Genomic DNA, 19,961 nt, shown 5'->3' on the forward strand with positions numbered 1-19,961 from the left:
GGATCAACTAGGCGATATTGACTTGAATAGATATTACGGTAAGTTTAATAAATCTAAGTCAAAGTTCAATATTGGTCCCTTCTGATGCATACTCCATGCATCCAACCTGAGCTTTACTTTAACCAATGCTCTGGAAAGAACATAGCATTTCTCCAAATACAAGTAAACTCTTTTGTAGATTATCATATCAGTAAAACCCTATGTCTGATAAATCTAGGAAACTTTATTCACATAGTCATGTTTACTTTCCAATGTGTTGATGGCACAATAAACAGGATCAAGTATGTGAAAAGGGTTTCAGATGAATTTATACATTATGTACATATAATCATGAAATAAATCATGTGATCCATGCAAAATTAAATGTTACTTCTGATCTATATTAATAAGTAAATCTGATTATATTGAAATGAGTTTTATTTAGGGCATAAAACCCAACAAACTCCCACTTGCACTAATATAAAACAAAAAGTGTGTTTCTAATAATCTCAACACCTTGATATACAAATCAAGTGTAGTAGTAGTAAACTCCTCGTAACAGGATCTGAAAGGTTTAATTAACCACAACTTTTTCTCCACCATTACTCTTCCTTAATCACAAAATTATTGATAATGCGAAATTCCTCTCTATATGTCTACTCTCTTGGGATACTGGATTCTATAGTTTTGGCAACTACTTTTGGTTAATAGGGAAATAACACTAGTAGTTTAGGCAATTTGGAATGGTGCCAAAAATGTATAGAACTTTCCTTAGACTGAATAAGTACCTTTCCTGTAACTTTAACATTCAGTCCCTTCCTGGTAGACCTAGAGACTTCAGATAGGTTTTTACACTTCTCCAAAATCACTATTCCACCCCCAGAGTAATCACCATCTTATCAGAAAGATTTTCTAGCACAAAGGAAAATTTTGAAATCTGATATGGTGTAGTCTAAGAGTTTTAAACACACCCTTATAGACTAACATATAGTTCCTCTTCTTAATCTTAAGATTTACTTGATTGTCTTCCAATGTTTTTCTCTTGGATAAATCTGATACCTACTCATTACTCCCACTCAACAGCAAGTGTCTGGTCTAAGGCACACTTACAAACTACTTATCTTTCGAGATTAAACGGTGCGAAATTGCTAATGAACGTTCCTCCATTAGGGAGGATTACTCACTAAAACAATGGAGATCGAATATCTTAATAATAAAGCTCATTATTTAAAGAGAGTTGTATTTTCTTTTATTCTCTTTATTTAATCTATTTATTTTAAATATATATTTATTTAATTAAAATTTCCAATCTAGAATGAAAAATTCTAAATATAAATTTTAATTTAATATTTATAAATTTTACTTAGATGGATATGAAAATAATATGAATTATTTCCATCTTAGTAATAATTTTCAATAAATATTTAGAAAAATATTCAATTTAAGTTGTTACAAAGTTAATTTAAATTAATTTACAACTCAAATTTAAGTTTCTATAAATATATATTGCATTTCGAAAAATTAAAGTATTACGGATACAATTTTTGAAAATGCATGTTAAAATAAAAAATAAATCCTCGAAAAATTATTCTGATTTAATGTTGGCCCAAAATTAATTAATAAAATTAATTTACAACAAAAAATATAGTTTTCCTATTTAATATAATATATAAGAAAAATTTCAAATATTTAAGTATGATGATGAAAATAAACTTAAATATTAATTTTCTATTTAATTAAATACGTTAGAAAAATACTTCAAGCAAAAATTATCACCTATCTAGATTTTCCTTTGACTAATTAATTCAATTTCTTATAATATATTTTAATTCATTTATTTTAAATTAATCAATTAATGACAAAAAATCATTGATTTAAGTTGGTCCAAAATTAAAATAAATAATTTACAACTTTAATCTATTTTTCAAATAAAATTTGAAATTCCAGCATTTAAGAAATGCATTTTCGAAATTTGATTAATAAAATAAAGAAAAAATATATTTTGAAAATTATTTAAATTTAGTTGAAAAATTAAATTTCAACTAAAAATAATTTTTTATTTAATTAAGTGTCATGAAATAGAAATATTTAAGTATCATGATGAAAATCAACTTAGATATTTAATTTTTAAATTAATTAAATGTATTAAATTCAAGAAATAAATAATTAAGTGTAGAGAAGACTTAATTATTAATCTCTAGTTTAATACTAGGAAAAATATACTTAAAATAAATTGTACCAAAATTAATTATTTAAATAATTAATTTCACAATGTATAATATTTTCCTATTTAATATTAGAAATAATAAGTAGTCTAGAAATAACTATCTAGAAAATATCTTATTTGACTAAGTATCTTTTCCACAAAATTTGAAAAAATATCTAATTTAAGTTGTAGAATGAAAAAAAATCTAGAACTTAAATATTTGGAAATTTAAATTTAATTAAATATCAAAAATTAATTTGTAACCACTTAATATTCCATTTTAAGTTAATATTCGAAAAGATATCAACTTAAAAAAAATCTAAAGAATATTAATAACCAATTCTTAAAATTCCTCAACTTAGTTTTGAAATTTTAAATCCAAAAGATATTCAGATTTAAGTTGATTAGTTATAGATAACTAAATATCAACTTAAATAGGAATATTTAATGAAAAAATTTAAATTAAGCTTCAGAAAGAATCTAGATGGTTATAATTCTATATTTAATTAAATACAAGAAAATACATATAGTTTAGCTTAGAATATAAATTTCTTTAAACTATGGTTTTCTTAAATTAATTTCAAAATAAATGAAATTAATTATGTTGCTAATCAATTTTATTAGGTTAAACTAGTTTAATTAACCTAGTACAGTTATTCAAATCAGGCAAATGGCCTTCACAATTGGGGTGGTTCATGTGAGGGGGTGCTGGGTTCAGTATGTCGTACCCACTTCTATGGCTCCCAACTCTCACACAAGGCCCAAAAGAGAGGAATGTAACCTTAAAATGAACAACTGTTATTAATTGAATAGGCCCAAAAACTAAATGGGCCTAAATAAAATCTATCAAGAACTATGATATTGTATTTAGCAACAACAACCTATATGCATCTATAATAAAATTAAACACATAGGCTCACACAGGCACACTTTGGATAGGTCCTACCATGTTGCTAGGTCATACACAGATGAAAGAAGATTGTAAATATACCTGTTACAAATTATTTACTTGACCAAGGGAGTCATCAGATCATTAGATCTGGCAAAAAGTTAACCATGGCTATTTGCAATCAAGCAATAATAGGTTTTAAAAACTTACAAACAAGCTAAAACACATACTCCTGCAACAAGGTTAGCTAGATAGTTGGATGTAGGATTTATTTAATTTTAAATAAATAATTTCGAAAAAAATAATTAATTAAATAAATAAAAAATTTATTTTCGAAAATTTTAAAAAAAATTTGAAAAATTTCGAAATTTAAAATTAAGCCTACAATTTTTGAAAAATTAGGTTTCAACCAACCTAAATATCATTTCAAAATTTGCTAACTACTTTTAAAAAATTTAATGTTATTTTATAAATAAAAATTAATAAAAAATTAAAAAAGATAAATGAATATCTTTTTCAGATTTTAAATGTAATTTAAATAAATAAAATAACAAAATTTAAAAGTTAGCAAAATATCTTACATCTATTTAAAATTACATGATTATAGTTATCTTATTTTAAATTTAAATAAGGTCAAATTATTTTTTTAAAAAAAATAAATTTAAAAAATTTAAAATCTGGCGTTAAATTTAAAGATAAGATTAGATATAATCAAATTTAAAAATAAGATAGATAATTAAGCAAAAAAAGATAGATATTTACTATTTTTAAATTCAAATTACACTAATATCATGAATTAAATTTAAAAAATATTAAATAAATTAATTATGATAATTAGAATTGAATTAGGAATAGTAAATGTATAAATACAGAACTACACAAAAAATCGGAAGTTAAATCCATGAAAAAGCATGAAAAAACGAAGAAAAACGAAAAAATTGCGAGCTGTACGGACAGTATGCTTGGGCATACTGTCCGTGCGTGCATTTAAGGATGCATGGGCCAGGGATGTGGGCGCAGGAGGCTGCATGCAGCCTGTTCCGCGCGCGTGTCCCTGTTGCTCGATCCCGATATTTTTCGAAACTTCAAAAAATCATAACTAATTCAATTTAAATCTAAATTGAGTTCTGTAAAAAGGTAACTTGCTTAACATTTTCCATACTATCCAATAAAAATAATTCCAGAAACTGATATTCAATTATTTTACACGAAAATTCACCAACATCAATCAATCATCAAATAACACTCAATACAGCATGATACCATCCAAAACATCAAACAATCGTTTTAAAGTCCAAATTTCTTGCAAGCAAATCAATTACCATGGCTGTGATACCAGTTGTTGGAAATTATTTTACCAGGATCTTAGATTTACTCACAAGTATGTTGATTAACATCCTAAATATGAACTTTCTAAAACGACGAAATAAACACATATAAAGTTTAGGAAACCTTACATTGGGTGCAGCAGAATTAAATGACTCCTTCCGTTCAGATATCTAGCCCTTGATTCCTTTTTGTAGCATAGCATTATCAATATCTGAACCTGGATCTCTTTCTCTGAATCTTTGATGCTGAAAACTCCTTTTGCTGAAAGTCTTTCTTCACGATCTTCCTCACTATGATTGAGGTATCATTTGCTGTGTGTGGGCACTACTCTCACACTAAGAATATAGAATTTGAAGAGGGAAGAAAGAGAAGAAGTGGTCGGCAAAAGATAGGGAGAGAGAGAGGCTCAACTTTTTCTGAATGAAAAGTGTGAAATTTAAGTGTAAATTTCCTGTAGCCTTCACTATCTATTTATAGCATTCCACTAGGGTTAGGTTTGAATTATTTGGCATTAAAATAATGAAAATATCAGTTTAAATTCCCTACAAAAGTGGCCGGCCATACAAAGTGGATTTGGGCCTCACTTTTTGCAATTTTGCAGTTTTATCTTTTCTGCATCTGATTTTCTCAAAAACCCCAATTTTCTAATTCAACCATTTAAATGCCAATTCTAACTATTTAATAACTATAAATAATTATTAAATAATATCTTCATTTATCATATTTATTAATTGAACCAAACAAAGTATCATAATTAACAAATATGCCCCTAAAACTCTTTCTTTACAATTTCGCCCTTACTTAGTGAAAAATTCACAAATAGACATAGTCTAACTTGAGAATTATAATTGATTAATCAAAACCAATTACATGAGTCTTACAAGCAATATTATCTCAACTAGTGCGGGGACCATGAGTCTATATGATCGAGCTTCCAATAAGTAGATCAAGAATTTATTACTAAAATTCACTAACTTATTAATTCTTCGTTGAATCCACGCATAGAACTTAGAATTGCACTCTCAGTATATAGAATGCTCTATATGTTCCACCATATAGACACATCATTAGTTATCCATTGTTATAATCCTAATTTGATCACTGATCCTCTATATGAATGATCTACACTGTAAAGGGATTAAATTATCGTTACACCCTACAATGTATTTATTCCTTAAAACACTTGACCCCGTATAAATGATATTTCAGCTTATGTGAAATGAGATCTCCACCATTTATTGAAAGGAGATCATCCTTTACTTACTATTCGCCAGATAGAAGCTATAGATTCCATGTTTATGTTAGCGCTCCCACTCAATTGCACTACCGTGTTCCCAAAATGTACGTATCACCCTGACCTAAAAGTAGGCTTAACTAACAAATCAAAGAACACGAATAGCCTCTTGAGATCGAGCCTAATCATAACAGGATTAAGATCATTTGATCTAGGATCAACTAGGCGATATTGACTTGAATAGATATTACGGTAAGTTTAATAATTCTAAGTCAAAGTTCAATATCGGTCCCTTCCGATGCATACTCCATGCATCCAACCTGAGCTTTACTTTAACCAATGCTCTGGAAAGAACATAGCACTTCTCCAAATGCAAGTAAACTCAGTTGTAGATTATCATATCAGTAAAACCCTATGTCTGATAAATCTAGGAAACTTTATTCACATAGTCATGTTTACTTTCCAATGTGTTGACGGCACAATAAACAGGATCAAGTATGTGAAAAGGGTTTCAGATGAATTTATACATTATGTACATATAATAATGAAATAAATCATGTGAACCATGCAACGTTAAATGTTATTTTTTATCTATATTAATAAGTAAATCTGATTATATTGAAATGAGTTTTATTTAGGGCATAAAACCCAACACTATGTCCTTGGTTTTGGTTTGGGTTCGAGTTTGGGTCCGGGTCCGGGTCTAGCTTTGCGTCTAATTCTAGGTGTGTGTTTGAGTTCAGGTTCGAGTCTGGGTTCGGGTTTGTGCCAAGGTCTGGACCCCGATCTGGGTCTTGGTTCGGGTCCAGGTCAAGGTTCGGGTACCGAGTGCGGGTCCAAGTTCGGGTCTTGGTCAGGATCTCAGTCCAGATCTAGCTCCTGCAATTCGATCCCAGTCTAGGTCTTGGTCCGAGTCCAGGTTCGCATCCGGATCCCTATCTAAGTCCAAGTCTATTATTGGGATCGGGTCCTAGATTTAGGTCCAGGTCCGGGTCTCAGTTCTAGTCTGGGTACATGACCGTGTCCGGGGCTGAGTTCCAGTCTCACTTTGGGTCTGAGGCAACGTCTGTGTTCGATTCTAGGTCTGGGTCCGGGTCCTTGTCGCGGTCCTAGTCTTGTTCTAGGGTCTTGGTTCGGCGATTCCTGTTCAAGTTCTAATTTTGGGTCCCAAGTCTTGGTCTGGGTTTGGGTTTGGTTCTTCGTCATTGTTCTGGTCCTAGTCTGAGTCCCAGATTTATACACCGACTACTTTTCTGTTCCAGGCCCCGTTACCCGAATCCCGAGTCAAGATCTAGGTCACTGTCACGGGTCTCTGTCTGGTTCTAGTTCAGGTCCCAGGTCCCATTTTGTGAGTTTGGGTTTGGGATCGAGACTTGGGTGCAGTTCTAGGTCCCAACCCTAGTTCTGTGTCCCTAGTCTGGTTCCATGTTTGGGTTTGAGTTTAGGTTCGGGTCCCGACTCCATGTTTGGGTTGGGATCCGGGTCCGGCTCCGGCTCCCAATTCAGGTCTAAGTTTGATTTGGAGTCCGAGTCCTGGTCCGGTTACAGTTCTGGATCTAGATCCAATTTCAGTTATGATTCCAAGTCCAAGTCCTAGTTTCTGTGCCGTTCAACTTCCGGTTTAGGTTCCAATTTTACGTAACAGGGTACGGGTTCAGGTCCACTTTTGGGTTTGGGATTGGGTTCAGGTCCGGGTGTGGGTTCGGGTCCTTGTCAGGGTTCGGGTCCAGGGCTAGGTCCGATATCTAGACAAAACCTACGGGTTTTGTCCAAGCCCTTGGTCCAAATACAGATCTAAATCTCGGGTCCCAGTCTGGTTCCATTTCTGGTGCGGGGTCACGAGCTGGGTCCTAGGTTCAATTTCGGGTCTGGGTCTGGTACTAGGTCCCGGTCCTAGTTCTGTTTCCCATGTACCTATCCAGATTCTGGGTCTAGGTCCCGGTTATTGTGTGGGTTTGGGTGCCGGTCTAGGTTTGGGTTTGAGTCCTAGTCTCGGTTCGGGTTTTGGTCTCTGTCTGGGTTTTGATTTGGGTTCAGGTTTGGGTTTAGGTCCTGGTCCTAGTCCTAGTCCTAGTTCGGTTCTCGTTCCATTTGCGATTTTTAGTTCGAGTTTGGGTTTGAGTTCGGGACGGAGTTCGAGTCCTGTTCTAAGTTTGGGTTTGGGTCCAGATTTTAGTCTAGGTACAGATCAGACTCCGGGTCTGGATTCGCGTCCTGGGTCTTGGTCAAGGCTGGGTTCGACTCCCAAGTTCCAATCCCAATCATAGCCTGGATTCAGTTCTGGGTCTAAGTCCTTCGTTCTAGTTTGGGTTCTAGTTTTGGTCCGGGTCCGGGTCTAGCTTTGGGTCTTATTCTAGGTGAGGGTTTGAGTTCAGGTCCGAGTCTACGTCCGGGTTTGTGTCCAAGTATGGACCCCGATCTGGGTCTAGGTTCGGGTCCAGGTCCAAGTTCGGGTCCCGAGTGAGGGTCCAAGTTTGGGTGTCGGTCAGGATCTCGCTCCAGATCTAGATCCAACATTTCGATCCAAGTCTCGGTCTTGGTCCGAGCCCAGGTTCGTATCCGGATCCCTATCTAAGTCCAATTCTATGTTTGGGATCTGGTCCCAAATTTAGGTCAAGGTGCGTATCTCAGTTCCAGTCTGGTACACGACCGTGTCCGGGCCCGAGTTCTAGTGTCAGTTTTTGTCTGAGACAAGGTTTCTTTTCGGTTCTAGGTCGGGCTCCAGGTCCTGGTCGCGGTCCTAGTCTTGTTCTAGGGTCTTGGTTCGGCGATTCTTTTTCAGGTTCTAATTTTGGGTCCCAGGTCTAGGTCTAGGTTCGGGTTAGGTTCTTCGTCTGGGTTCTGGTCCTAGTCTATGTCTGAGATCTAGACACCGACTACTAGACTGTTCCAGGCCCCGTTACACGAATCCCGAGTCAAGATCTGGATAACTGTCACGCATCTCTGTCTGGTTCTGGTTCCTTTCCTAGGTTCCATTTCTGAGTTTAGGTTCTGGATCGAGACTGGGGTGCGGTTCTAGGTCCCGACCCTGGTTTTGTGTCCCTAGTCTGGTTCCATGTTTTTATCTGAGTTCAGGTTTGGGTCCAGCTCCCAATTCGGGTCTATGTCATATTTGGAGTCCGGGTCCTGGTCTTGTTACGATTCTGGATCTAGGTCAAATTTCTATTATGATTCCAAGTCCAAGTCCTAGTTCAAGTCCCGGTCAACTTCCAGTTTGGGTTCCAATTTTGGGTCACAAGGTATGGGTTCGGGTCCACTTTTTGGTTTGGGACTAGGTTCAGGTCCAGGTGTGGGTTCGGGTCCTTGTGAGAGTTTGGGTCTCGGGCTGGGTCCAAAATCTAAACACCGACTACGGGTTTTGTTGAAGCCCTGATCCAGATCTCGATCCCAATCTCGAGTCCCAGTCTGGTTCCATTTCTGGTGCTGGGTAACGAGCTTGGTCCTAAGTTCAAGTTCAGGTCTGGGTTGGGTACTAGGTCCCGGTCCTAGTTCTGTTTCCCAGGTCCCTATCCTGATTCTGGGTCTAGGTCCCGGTTATTGTGTGGGTTAGGGTCCTGGTCTAGTTTCGGGTTCGAGTCCTTGTCTTGGTTGGGGTTTAGTGTTGGGTTTTGTGCCCTAAATAAAACCCTTTACAATCCGATTAGTAATCAACATAAGAAATTTGAAGTGATTGATGTTTGCATGAATTCTACATGATAATGGTTTAATATGTTTAATATGTTTATTACATTCATACACACAAAATCAGTTAAATCCAGATCATATGTTTATTCACAATTATAGTATCGTCAACACAGTGGAATGTGATTGTGATCATATGAATCAAAAGTTTTGGTCCCTGTTTCATCAGTGTTATTGGATTTACACTAATGTGATAATCAGCGATGATGTGTACTTACACTTGGAGTAAGTGTTATGTTCTTTCCAGGACATTAGTAAAGTATACTAGTTTCGAATGTATGGAGTATACATTGGACTGGACCGATATTGCAACTAAGTTAAGATATTACAAACTTACCGTTATACATATCTTTCCAAGTCAATATCAGTAGTTGATCTTAAGATTAAAAGAATCTAAATCCTGATATGCTTGGGCTGAACTCAGGAGTGCTATTCATGTTCTTTGATTTATTAGTTAAGCCTGCTTTTGGGTCAGGGTGATACGTATATTTTGGGAACATGATAGTATGATTGAGTGGGAGTGCTGAACATAAATATGGAATCTATAGCTTCTACTGGTGTATAGAAGTTAAGTGATGATTCCCTTCGAGCTTAGCAAATAGAAGTAAATGGATGAGCTCTTGTTTAACTGACTAATTATTAGATCACTAAACACCATTTACAGGTAGCTAAGTGTTTTAAGGGGCAAAATACATTGAGGGGTGAGAACGGTAAAGAAATCCCATCTCGATGTAAATCATCTATATAGAGGATCTTTAAATCACAATAAGATTATAACAATGGTTAAATGAGATAGTATATTGGTATCGTGAAACATACAATATGCTCTATATAAGTCTGAGAGTGCAATTCTAAGTTCTAAGAGTGGATTCAACGAAGAATTAATAAGTAGGAATTTACTTGGTAAATTTGGTTCACTTATTGGAAGCTCAGCATATAGATCCATGGTCCCCATTCTCGTTGAGAACATTCTGCTTGTAAGACTCATTAATTGATTCGTGATTGATCAATTATAATGCTAAAGTTAGACTATGTCTAATTTTATGAATTTTCACTAAGCAGGGGTGAAATTGTAAGGAAAAGAGTTTTCTGGGTTTATTTATTTATTAATAGACTTTATATGTCTAATTAATAATTAAATTAAATGACAATATTATTTAATAATCTATTTTAGTTATTAAATAATTAGTTTTGGCATTTAAAAGGTTAGAATTGGAAAATTGGCATTTTTGAGAAAATAGAGATAAAATTTGATAAAATTGCAAAATTAAGTAAGGCCCAATAACACCATATGGCCGGCCACTTAATGATGATTTTTCAAATTATTATTTTCATTATTTTAATGTCAAATAATTCTAAACCTAGACCTAGTAGTTGCCTATAAATAGATAGTGATGGCTCAGCCAAAAAAACAAGTTTTCAGATCATCTTTCTGACAGAAATTTCTCTCTTCAGAAAACTGAGCCTTCCTCACTCTCTACCTTGGCCGAAATCTCTCTCTCTCTTTTCCCTTCATCTTTTTCGTGACCCTAGTGAAAGAGTAAGTGCCCACACACAGCAAGCAGTAACTCAATCATAGATTGGAAGACTGTGAAGGATCAAAGCTTGAAGAAGAAGGAGATTCGGGCTCAGATCTTGATTATACTCTGCTACAGAAAGGAATCAAGGGTTAGAGATCTGAGTGGAAGGAGACATTTATTCCGCTGCATCAATGTAAGGTTTTCTTAACTTTATATGTGTTTAATTTATCGTTTTAGAAAGTTCATATTTAGGATGTTAATAAACATACTTGTGAGTAGATCTAAGATCCTGGTAAAATAATTCCCAACATTTAGGTCTCTGTCTGGGTTTTGATCTGGGTTCGGGTTTGGGTTTAGGTCCTAGTCCTAGTTCGGTTCTAGTTCAATTTTCGATTCTGAGTTCGAGTTTGGGTTTGGGTTCGAGTCCGCATTTCAGTCTAGGTCCAGATCAGGTCAGGGTGTGGATTCGCGTCCTGGGTCTTTGTCTAGGTTGGGTCCGAGTCCAAAGTTCCAATCATGATCCGAGTATGGATTCAGTTCTGGGTCTAAGTCTTAGTCCTTGTTTCTGGTTTGGGTTCGAGTTTGGGTCCGAGTCCGGGTCTAGCTTTGGGTCTGATTCTACGTGTGGGTTTGAGTTCGGGTCCGAGTCTGCGTCCGGGTTTGTGTCCAGGTCTCGACCCTGATCTGGGTCTAGGTTTGGGTCCAGGTCCAACTTCGGGTCCCGAGTGCGGGTCGAAGTTTGCTTTTGGGTCAAGATCTCGGTCCAGATCTAGGTCAAGCATTTTGATCACAGTCTGGGTCTCGGTCAGTGTCCAGGTTCGTATCCGGATCCCTATCTAGGTCCAATTCTGTGTTTGGGATCGGCTCCCAGATTTAGGTCCATGTCTGGATCTCAGTTCCGGTCTAGATACACGACCGTGTCCGTGCCCGAGTTTTAGTCTCAGTTTGGCTCTGAGGCTAGGTCTGTGTTTGGTTCTAGGTTTGGGTCTGAGTCCTTGTCGAGGTCCTAGTCTTGTTCTAGGGTCTTGGTTCGGCGATTCTTGTTCAGGTTCTAATTTTGGGTCCCAGGTCAAGGTCTGGGTTCGGGTTTGGTTCTTCGACTGGGTTCTGGTCCTTGTCTGAGTTCCAAATCAAGACACCGACTACTGGTCTGTTCCAGGCCCCGTTACCTGAATCCCGAGTCAAGATCTGGATTAATGTCACCGGTCCGGGTCTGGTTCTGGTTCAGGTCCTAGGTCGATTTCTGAGTTTGGGTTCGGGATCGAGACTGGGGCGCGGTTCTAGGTTCAGACCTTGGTTCTGTGTCTCTAGTCTGGTTCCTTGTTTTGGTCTTAGTTTAGGTTCAGGTTCGACTCCTAATTCGGGTCTTTGTCTGACTTAGAGTCCGGGTCCTAGTCCGGTTACGATTCTGGATCTAGGTCCAATTTAAGTTATGATTCCAACTCCAAGTACTAGTTCCAGTCCCGGTAAACTTCCGGTTTTGGTTCCAATTTTTGGTCACAGGGTACGGGTTCGGGTCCACTTTTTTGTTTGGGATTGGGTTCAGGTCCGGGTGTGGGATCGGGTCCTTGTCAGGGTTCGGGTCCAGGGCTGGGTCCCAAATCCAGACACCGACTACGGGTTTTGTCGAAGCCCTGGGTCCAGATCTGGATCCCAATCTCGGGTCCCAGTCTGGTTCCATTTTTCGTGCCGGGTCACGAGCTGGGTCCAAGGTTCAAGTTCGGGTTTGGGTCGGGTACTAGGTGTTGGGTTTTGTGCCCTAAATAAAACCCATTACAATCTGATTAGTTATCAATTTAGAATTTTGAAGTGATTTATGATTACATGTATGTTACATGTTTATGGTTTAATATATATACTTGATATATGCATAAAATCAGTTAAATCTGGAACATATAGTTATTCACAATTACAGTATTGTCAATACAGTGGAATGTGATTGTGATTATATGATTCAAAAGATTTGGTCCCTGTTCATCAGTGTTTTGGATTTATACTGATGTGATAATCAGCGATGAAGTATACTTACACTTGGAGTAAGTGTTATGTTCTTTCCAGAACATTGGCAAAGTATGCTAGTTTCGAATGTATGGAGTATACATTGGACTGGACCGATATTGAACTTGGTCAAAGATATTGTAAACTTACCGTTGTATCTTTCCAAGTCAATGTCAGAAGTTTATCTTAGATTAAGAGAATCTAAATCCTGATATGCTTAGGCTCAATCTTAGGAGTGCTATTCATGTTCTTTGATTTATTAGTTAAGCCTACCTTTTTGGGTCAGGATGATACCTATATTTTGGGAACATGATAGCATAACTGAGTGGGAGTGCTGAACATAAATATGGAAATCTATAGCTTCTACTGGTGTATAGAAGTAAAGTGATGATTCCCTTTGAGCTTAGTTAAATAGAAGTAAATGGATGAGCTCTTGTTTCAGTGACTATATATTAGATCACTAAGACATCATTTACAGCTAACTAAGTGTTCAAAGGGGCAAAATACATTGAGGGGTGTAAACGGTAAATTGGTCCCATCTCGATGTAAATCATCTATATAGAGGATCTCTTAATCACATTAAGATTATAACAATGGTTAAATGAGATAGCATATTGATATCGTGAAATGATAACTCTAAGATTTAGAGCTATTATCATATCTTTAAGCTTGAATTTAATGTGAATTGTGGATCAATTAATGTCTATAATATGTAATTGTGTTTAGTTTGTTGTGTCTTTGTAATAAATGGAAGTGTGTGTGTTAGTAAGTGTTAGATGGACTTATGTTGTTGTTTTTATGTGTTTTAAGCAGAAAAAATACAAGAATAGGTATTTGGAAATGTTTGGGACAAGGAGAAAAAGGAGCAGGAAAATGATTATTGCTGACTGGCATTGCTATAGCAATCATCGCGTAGCAATTTGTCAGCCCAGTAAGTTTATTTTGGCAGATAGTCCAACTGGCTTTAATGAAAAGAAAAACGAGCTGAGGTGGCGGAATTTGGCTATTGACTCAACAAACATGTGGAAAATGAAGGACAAGTGGGTGATGATTGGGATTTCCAATTAGGGTAAACTTTGGTACCCTAATTGGGTGGAAAAAAAAAAGAGAGGAAAGGATTAGAGGGGAGGTGGCTGCACTTGAAGACTGGTACGAAAAATACAGCAGAAAAAAAAAGAAAGTTTCTAAGTACAAAGAAGGAAGAAGAGTACAAAGAAGAAGAAGATAAAGAAGAAGGAGAAGAAGGCAACATTCAAAGAAGGATTTGAGCTCAACACTCATCTCTCTTGCTCTCCACTTCGCTTTGTATCATTTTCTTCACTTTAAGCTTTTCTTTAACTTCATGAACAACATACTTTCTGGTTTTGAGTTTCAAATTTCAGCTATGAACTAAACTTTTTTGAGATTTGGGTGGTTATAAACCCTTGTATGGACTAGTGTTTTGATTTTGCAATGATGAAGTAATCTTGGCTTAGTTCAATTAGTTGTGATGAAATGTTGAATGAATGTTAATTTTTGGCCATCTTTAACATTTAGCAAGCTAGATCTTACTTGGAAAAGTAAGACCTAGTTGAACCCTTCTAATTGATGCATGATTTTTACCTTTACTTTTAGGTATTAATTAGTAGTGAAATAGGAATATTTTGCTACCATGTATAACTAAGGATTTGATGCTTTATTGGGCTATTTGTGATCTAAACTGATGTAGGAATGCATTGTGAGATTATGAATGGTTAGTTGCAAGTTTTGGAAAAAGCTTGCTGGTTTTTGTTGAAATTTGTTAACTCTGCCAGGATTGCTGAATCATTGCTGGGTCATTGCTGTATCAACTGGGACATACAAGTGGAAATTAATCACCCAAGTCTATTTTCCTAATCTGAAATTACCACCATTTTAATCACTTTTAGTTTCTTATTTTTAGTTTATTTAGTTAAAAAAATTAGTTCTCAAGTTTAGATTCAAGGCTATAAATTTTTCTCGTGAATTAATGTGTGACTTTATTTTATTTTTATTTGAAATTCTTGGAATTACTTTTAGTTGATTCAACATTATTTAGTAAAAAGTCCCTGTGGAGACGAACTTTGATTTACTTATCATTGTATTACTTGTTTGTGATTGTGTACACTTGCGCAATTATAAAGCAATATAATTTTCACAACAAGTTTTTGGCGCCGTTGCCGGGGACTTTAAGTTCTAAATTTTGTTTTATCAACTAATTGACATTCTAAGAATTTTTGTGCTTTTAATCTTGCTGGTTTGTCTTTGAAATCTCAGGTATCTATAGTGTATGAACCAACAAGAGGATTTTGAACTTGCTCCTATTGACCCCGAGATTGAACGTACATTCCGAAGAAGAAGAAGGGTTCAAAAGGCTAAGGGCCGAGACATCATGGCTGAGAATTTTGATGATGATGGGGTTGCTCAACAAGTTGTTAATCCCATCATATTGGCAGATGATCGAGCAAGGGCTATAAGGGAGTATGCAGCCCCCATGTTTAATGAGCTCAATCCAGGCATTGTGAGGCCTGAAATACAAGCACCGCAGTTTGAGCTCAAGCCAGTGATGTTTCAAATGCTCCAAACCGTGGGGCAATTCAGCGGGATGCCAACTGAAGATCCTCACCTCCATCTCCGTTCATTCCTGGAGGTGAGTGATTCTTTCAAGATCCAAGGAGTGAGTGAAGAGGTGTTAAGGTTGAAGCTATTCCCATTCTCACTACGAGACCGAGCTAGATCATGGCTCAACACTTTGCCGCCTGATTCTGTGACCAATTGGAATGACCTTGCTGAGAAGTTCCTGAGGAAATACTTTCCTCCTACTAGAAATGCAAAATTCAGAAGTGAGATCATGTCTTTTCAGCAACTTGAAGATGAGTCCACAAGTGATGCGTGGGAGAGGTTTAAGGAACTTTTGCGAAAGTGTCCACATCATGGCATTCCACATTGTATTCAGATGGAGACTTTTTATAATGGTTTGAATGCAGCTTCTCGAATGGTGTTAGATGCATCGGCCAATGGTGCTATTTTGTCGAAGTCTTACAATGAAGCATTTGAGATTTTGGAGACCATTGCAAGTAACAACTATCAATGGTCCAACACTAGAGCTCCAACAAGTAGAAAAGTGGCGGGAGTCCTTGAGGTGGATGCAATAACAGCTTTGACAGCTCAAATGGCTTCCATGACGAATGTTTTGAAGAATTTGAGTATTGGGAACGCTAAAAATATTCAACCACCGTTGCCATTCAAAGTGATGATGTCTCATGTGTGTTTTGTGGAGAAGGGCATGCGTTTGAGAAGTGTCCATCTAATCCGGAGTCCGTTTGTTACATGGGAAATCAGAATTTTAATAGAAACAATGGGGCATTCTCAAACTCTTACAATCAATCTTGGAAGAATCATCCTAATTTGTCTTGGGGAGGTCAAGGAGCAAGCTCAAGTACTGCACCAGCCCAAGGAAGACAAGCATATCCACCGGGTTTTTCACAACAACCCCGACATTCACAACATGCTCAAAATGCCCAACTAAGCTCTTTGGAGAGTCTAATGCGGGATTATATGGCCAAAAATGATGCGGTGATACAAAGTCAAGCTGCCTCTCTTCGAAACTTAGAGTTGCAACTTGGACATTTGGCCAATGAATTAAAAGCTAGGCCGCAAGGTTCTTTACCTAGTGACACGGTAAATCCAAGGAGGGATGGGAAGGAGCAATGCAATGCCATTCAGCTAAGGAGTGGCAAGAATCTGAAAAATTTTGAGGAGGAAATAAAGGGTAGTGGGGAGCCCACTTCAATCCAAAACGACGAAAAATTGAGTAAAAAAACTGCCCAGGAAATTGCTGATACCAGACCAGTTGATACAGCATCGGGTCAGCAACCTGACAGTCAGCAATCCGCACCAGTATGTTCTAATACTAAACCACCCCTTCCATTTCCTCAAAGATTTCGAAAACAGCAGCAAGATGGGCAATTCAGGAAGTTTTTGGATGTGTTGAAACAGCTCCATATCAATATTCCCTTGGTAGAAGCGCTAGAGCAAATGCCAAATTATGTCAAGTTCTTAAAAGATATTTTGACAAAGAAAAGGAGGCTTGGCGAGTTTGAAACGGTCGCTTTGACCGAGGGCTGTAGCGCTATGTTGAAGAATAAAATTCCACCTAAATTGAAAGATCCGGGCAGCTTTACAATTCCAATTTCTATTGGGGGACGGGATGTTGGAAGAGCTCTTTGTGATTTGGGAGCTAGTATTAATCTCATGCCCATGTCTATTTTCAAGAAGTTGGGAATTGGAGAAGCAAGGCCAACCACCGTCACTTTGCAACTAGCGGATCGTTCCATGGCTCATCCGGATGGAAAAATTGAAGATGTTTTGGTACAAGTAGATAAGTTCATCTTTCCGGCGGACTTCATTATTCTTGACTATGAGGAAGATAGGGAAATTCCAATCATTTTAGGGAGGCCATTTCTTGCCACGGGAAGGACTTTGATAGATGTTGAAAAAGGAGAGCTCACCATGAGAGCTCAAGATGAGCAAGCCACATTCAAGGTTTTCCATCCCATACGTGGCCCGGACGCAATAGGAGAATGCTTAGCAATTGGAGATATGGATCCTAACATGGTTGAGGAGTCTAAATTCAAAGTTAGTAAGAAGGTGAGAAAGAAGATTCTCCTTAAAGAAATTGCTAAGGATCACGAGGCACAAGAAAGCAAAGACAAAGCATCAATTGACTCTAAAAAACCACCCAAAAAGAAGAGAAAGAAAAAGAAGCTTAGTAGAAAATTTCGGTCTCAAATGTTTGAAGTTGGGCAACAAGTAATTTTTTCCAATTCTTTAACGAAGGCTACTCATGGACGACTAGATTCAAGGTGTGATGGATCTTTCTTGGTGGTAAGAGTATATCCCGATGGGGTGGTGGAACTTCGTGATGCACTTTCAAGAAGAAAATTCTTAGTGAATGGCCAAGGAGTGAAGTTTGGAGGTGGAGAGGTCAACCGAGAAAAGACCTCTATCTCTTTGAAGGATGTTTGAGACTTGTAATTTGGGGGTGCCAAAAGAAAAAGAAAAAAAGAAAGATTGAATTGAAAAAAAAAAAAAAAAAAAAAAAAAAAAAAGAATGAAAAGAGAAGAAAAAATTCAATAAAGGCACCCCAAGAAAAAAAAAAGCAAAAGAAAAAAAAAAAGATAAAAAAAAAATATATAGATATATTATAATTAGTTTAAATAAATGTCATGGTGAATTTAAGAAAGTATTTCCTTTCTTTGTGCAGAAAATCAAGTGAAGAAAGCAATGGAGTGTTGAAATTTCAAGATGGGCAAAAGAAATTAAGTTTGGGGTGGAAAACTACTACCCAGTTGCTATAGCAAAGGCTTAACAACATTATTTGGCAGCAAGCATATCAGGTGGTATCAAGGGTTTTGTTATTGGGGTTTGAAAAAAAAAAAAAAAAGAGTGGTTGTTGGCTTAAAAAAAAAGAAGAAAAAAAAAAGTGTTTTAATGATGCAATCATTGGGGAAGTTGTCTTTTATCAGATCAATCATTGAGCCATTGTACTGGGTGATTTTTTTTCTTTTTTTTTGGTTGATTGTGGAGAGTGATTTTAATCAAATGTTGACCCTATAGTCTAATGGGTCTATGAATTAAGTCAAACTGGGCCCCCTCACTATTCACCCAGCCCACTTAGTTCAGCCCAATGTGTACAACCCTAACACATTCATCATCATCTTCTTCACTTCCCTTCACCAACCGAACCACTAACTCCACCTGAAGCCCTCATCATCCAACTCGACCCGCACTTGACTCCGTTCACCTCGTCAACCCAGCAATCTTCTTGTCGACTCAACCTCCGATTCATCAACTCAGCCACTCACTATCACCACTTCACCCAAATCCATCATCCATACGATTCCCTGCATCAACCGAACTCCCCTTCAACTAAGCTTCAGCAACCACGAGTCCCAACGTTCGCCGTCCACCTGAAATCACCTTCACCATCACGTTCATCTTTTAGCAACAACCCACCCGAACTTCCATTCAATGCACAAAACTACCAGCTCCGTTCAACCACCAGAAGTAGCCTTCGTCATCATCATTTCCATTCATTCTTGATAGCTGATCCATCACAACAAATTCCCACTGGTTTGTCAAGAATAAACTGCTAATTTTTTTGTTTATTTCGATTTGTTCTTGGCTGCCGAGTAGTAAGTGGAGGTGTGTGGGTGTGTTAAATTTGATAACTTTGCTAAGTGGAGTTTTGAATTGGTTCTGAAACTATCAGTGACAAATTTATCATGGCTGCCAAGTAGTGATGGATCTAATTTGAGTACTATTGATATTGTAAGGGTATTTGGTGTGATGTTGGGAGTTACTTGTCGTGGCTGATTATATTGTGAAATTCTTGGAGTGATATTGGAAGCTTGGTGTGATTAGAAGTGTTAGTTTGGTGTGTGGATAGAATTTAATATGTATATTTTGTGAGAATGTGCAATCCTAGTAGTTGGGTTGAGTGTGGGTGACTCTTGAAGTTGGTGAAGTGTGCTGAAATAGTTAGAGTAGTTTTAAAATTATGGTTGTGATCTTGGATAGATTGGAGTGGTGGTAGAAAAAAAAAATTAGTGGTGTGGTGTTGGACAAATTTTAAAAAGAGAAAAGAAGAGGGGAATTTCTTTGTGGCTGTGTAGTCTTCAACCAAAGAAAAATGCCTAACATTCAAGAGGGTGACGCCAAGCATTTGTTGTGGCTGCCAAGTTCCCACAGATTCCCTCAGCACGTTCTAGACCCATGGGGTGGACCATCAGCTTCGAACACAGAGGAGCCCCACGAGGACTCTGAGTAGAGGGAGTTTTCTAATACCTAAGTTATTTTATCTTTATCTGTTATGTGTTGTTTTTAGTTTGTATTGTGCTAGTTGTGTGTTGTCTTTTGTGTTTGGAACTTTTAGTTATGTCGTTTATGTGATTGTTAGTTTGATATTGAGAGATTTATGAGTTTTTATGTGGCCTAGTGTTCTGCTCGATGATGATACTTTTCCGCTCATTCCATTATTGTTGCTGCCTAATTTTATTAGTTGCCTTTTCATGCTGAAGTATTGGATATTATGGATGTTTCCCTTAGTCTCTCCTCACTAGTTT

The 19,961-nt window shown here is 37.0% G+C and overlaps 1 non-coding gene across 1 annotated transcript; it reads right to left on the bottom strand.

Moving 5' to 3' along the window:
• Positions 1–15,666: 15,666 nt before the first annotated feature.
• LOC133035208 (small nucleolar RNA R71) lies at positions 15,667–15,773 on the bottom strand. The gene has a single exon (XR_009686488.1). It is a non-coding gene; the product is annotated as a small nucleolar RNA R71 (small nucleolar RNA).
• Positions 15,774–19,961: the final 4,188 nt, after the last annotated feature.

This window comes from Cannabis sativa, chromosome 2 (genome assembly GCF_029168945.1).
Source record: "Cannabis sativa cultivar Pink pepper isolate KNU-18-1 chromosome 2, ASM2916894v1, whole genome shotgun sequence".
In the NCBI taxonomy this organism is placed as follows: domain Eukaryota; kingdom Viridiplantae; phylum Streptophyta; class Magnoliopsida; order Rosales; family Cannabaceae; genus Cannabis; species Cannabis sativa.